Raw genomic sequence first — 3,463 nt, 5'->3', positions numbered from 1 at the left:
AAATACGACGCCAAAGGGCTAAAATTTAGTCCTGAAAGCGGCATATAGTGACCCCAAAAGTCCCAACCCAGAGCGTCAAAAAGTGACGCCAAGAGTCTTGACTTGTCTAAATATGACGCTAAAGGAGACTTTTTGCGTGAATGACAAATGCCAAAGGCACCTGACCAAGAGTCGTTTTTGACGCAATGGGAGTGACAATTTGTTGGTCCGTTTCCCTCGCCAGCTAAAGCATTTGTGCTTTACTCACTTGATGCACATCATCACTCGCTTAATGTAGAGCCAATCACAAATGCAGATTGGTTGCTCATTCTTTTTTAATAATAGCTTGGATTTTTATAGTGACTTTTCAGGGACCCAATAATACTTCACATGAATGCAAAACGAATATCACAGAAGGAATAAACAAAGGAAATACTGTACATAAATAGGTTAGTGGTGGTAATGTCACATGGTGGAAGAAGCATTCAGATCCTTTACTTTAAGTCAAAATACTGATACCACACTGTAAAAATACAATGTTACAAGTAAAAGTCCTGAATGAAAAATGTTACTTCAGTCTAAATATGTATCATCAGGAAAATATAGTGAAAGTATTAAAAGTGTGTAAAACAGGAAAGGATCCAAACAGTTGTGGGTTTTATGGTCTTGTCATTTCAGATGGACTTGTAGGCCGTGATATTGTTGGCTAAATTCATTTACAATAAAACCCCAGCTTTTATAAACTGCATGTGTTTTGTGTGAAGAAGTCTTAATGTGTAAAAGCAACTAAACCTGTCAGATGAATGTAGTGGAGAAGAAAGTGCAATATTTCTCTCTAAAATGTAGCGGAGTAGAGAAGTAGAAAGTGGTATGAAAAGTACAAGTACCTCAACATTTGTACTTAGTACTCGAGTAAATGTAGTTAGTTACATTTCACCACTGGTAATGTTTGCTAGGACATATAGGATTTACCGGAGTCTGTATTCTGTGGTGAACATGTGGACGCTGAGAAGTTTTTTGAATAAGTCCGTGGATGTGGTATTATGAATTTCTGCAGGATGGTGTGGGGAGTGGTGAGCAGACTAGGGTTTAACCCGGGAAATCTGATCAAGACTATTTCCCGGTTCCTGGGAAAGGTTATGACGGGAAACGGGAAATAAAATGAAATATAAAACGGAGTGCGCGTCTATTGTTGTCATACGGTAAGGATGCAGGCAACTGTGCTGTAATGTAAGTACGGTAATAAAAGCTCGCTAAGTTCATTACGCAGCAGTAGTCCACATCCGTGGAGGCGGAGAGAGCGTTTTCCATGTACGGCCAATTTGTCAGGAAAACCCGAAACCGCCTGAGCGCAGCGCTTATTGACACTCTCTGCTTCTTCAGTTCAGTTTTCCATCGGCCTGTGGCCCGGTCTTTTTGCAGTGCACAGTTGTACATTTCTGTGGGTCGTTTTCTTTCATTTAGTTGAACTTGTGAACTATGTGTTTTAAAGGCAAGGCAGCTTTATTTGTAGAGCACATTTCAGCAACGGGGCAATTCAAAGTGCTTCACACAAAATCAGTTAAACAGATAACACACAAGTATCAACCAAAAAAAAAAAGAATTCATAAAATAGATAAAACACAAGTGTAAACTTGAGACTACCTTCACACTAATTAGTCAATGTTAGTGCTACCTTTCGTGATCACCCTCAGTGTCACTACCCTTCACGACTCTATTTTTAGAGACGTTACCTTTTGTTTTCCTTGGACTCTTCTTCACACTAATTATCCAATTTAGTGCTGCCTTTTGTGTCTATTTTCTACACTACACATTCACACTTTTTCTTTAAAGTGCTACGCTTCGAGTCTGTCTTTCTCTGTATAAAACCTTAAACCCTAACCCACTTTAGACTACCTTCACACTAATTAGTCAATGTTAGTGCTACCTTTTGTGATCACCCTCAGTGTCACTACCCTTCACGACTCTATTTTTAGAGAAGTTACCTTTCGTCTCCTTGGACTCTTCTTAACACTAATTAAGCCAATCTAGTGCTGCCTTTCGTGTCAATTTTCGACACTACACATTCACACTTGCTCTTTAAAGTGTTACTCTTCGAGAATTTCTTTCTCTGTATAACACAATCTTTGTACTAATTCCTTGTCCTCTAAAAAAGTTTCATAAAACAGATAAAACACAAGTGTCATAAGCATTAAAAACCTATAAAACACATGAATAAATGTGAAGAGAAATATGACTGCCTTGCGCTAATAGCGAAATATTTTGGTTAACTTTGAGTGATTATTCCCGTTTGCAGCAGCTTACAAATCTCAACAGCCACTGAATGGGTTTCGTTTAACAGAATGGTTTAGGAATCATTCAATGGTTTTCTTTAGCACATTTCATTAGTTTGTATAATGGAGTTCTGTAAAATATTGGTTTTACACGGGTTGCCTAGATATTCAGAAGACAAGTCACAGACAATCCACCTGGGATTTCATAATTAGCGCTGCAGCAGATGTCCCGCACGCAGCACACTTGATCACGCAGCAGAATTGATCATTGCAAATTGTGTTGACAAAGTGTCAGTTTGGGATTTGGGAATGCATATTTGAATGATATCGATACATTACTTGGGCTAAAAAAAATAAACAAAGAAAAACAGCTTTTTCCCTGGATTCCTGGGAAATGGGTCATCTTTTCCTGGAATCTGATTGACAAAATCTTAGTAAAAAATGTAAAACCTTAGAGCAGACCTGTTGCTGTGGATGTTCTGCTGTCAGCTATGATTAGGGCTGGGTACCATATTCAATACTTATTAAACCCTGACCGAATTGCCTCTGAAGTATGACAGTATATGCCTCCAAAAAAATGCCTTATCATTCAATACCCAATTTTAATACCTAAGGAGAAAATTTGATCAGCGTCAGTCAGCCAGATTTGTGCTGTAATGTTGTAACTTATTTTTGTTTTTATAAAATTGGTATTGAAAGAAGTATAGTTTATGAACCGGTATCAAAGTCACGGTATTGGTTATCGGCAGTGGTATCGAATATTTTATCACTATACCCAGCCCTCGACATGCTTGTTTTACAATGGTTGTGTATTTTCTCTAAAATACATATTTTACTTTGAGGATATGAGGGGCTGCCTATCAGCTTGTCCCTTAATGTCTTGTAGACCAAACTAACTTTCATATTTATAATATATAATTTTTAGTGTGTATTTCATGTTTGGAAATTCAGTTCATGGCTTGAGCCTGTGTACAATTCAATCTGAGGACCTGTGTTTTCTGTATCGGGTGAATAAAATACATCTGGGTGTTTTTCTTGTTTTTGATTAAATACTTTAGTTCCACAATTTGTTAATTATGCTTTGAATATCGATTGCTGTGACCTCTAAAGATAAAAGACCTGAAGATAATGCAGTTAAAATGAAAAGTAGCGCCAAAAAAGTAGCGTCTTTCTGCCAATGTTCAGCATTAGCTGATCGCGGTACCTTTGTT

The 3,463-nt window shown here is 37.7% G+C and overlaps 1 long non-coding RNA gene across 1 annotated transcript in view; it reads left to right on the top strand.

Annotated features, from left to right (window-relative positions):
* LOC116689488 (uncharacterized) overlaps positions 1 to 204 on the top strand; it is a 17,005-nt gene extending 16,801 nt beyond the window's left edge. Inside the window, exon 3 of the long non-coding RNA XR_004332006.1 lies at positions 193 to 204. This is a non-coding gene — a long non-coding RNA (uncharacterized LOC116689488). The remainder of the gene's footprint in view (positions 1 to 192) is intronic.
* Positions 205 to 3,463: the final 3,259 nt, after the last annotated feature.

This window comes from Etheostoma spectabile, chromosome 5 (assembly GCF_008692095.1).
Source record: "Etheostoma spectabile isolate EspeVRDwgs_2016 chromosome 5, UIUC_Espe_1.0, whole genome shotgun sequence".
NCBI classification, from domain to species: Eukaryota; Metazoa; Chordata; class Actinopteri; order Perciformes; family Percidae; genus Etheostoma; species Etheostoma spectabile.
This window is presented reverse-complemented; position numbering and strand designations above follow the sequence as displayed.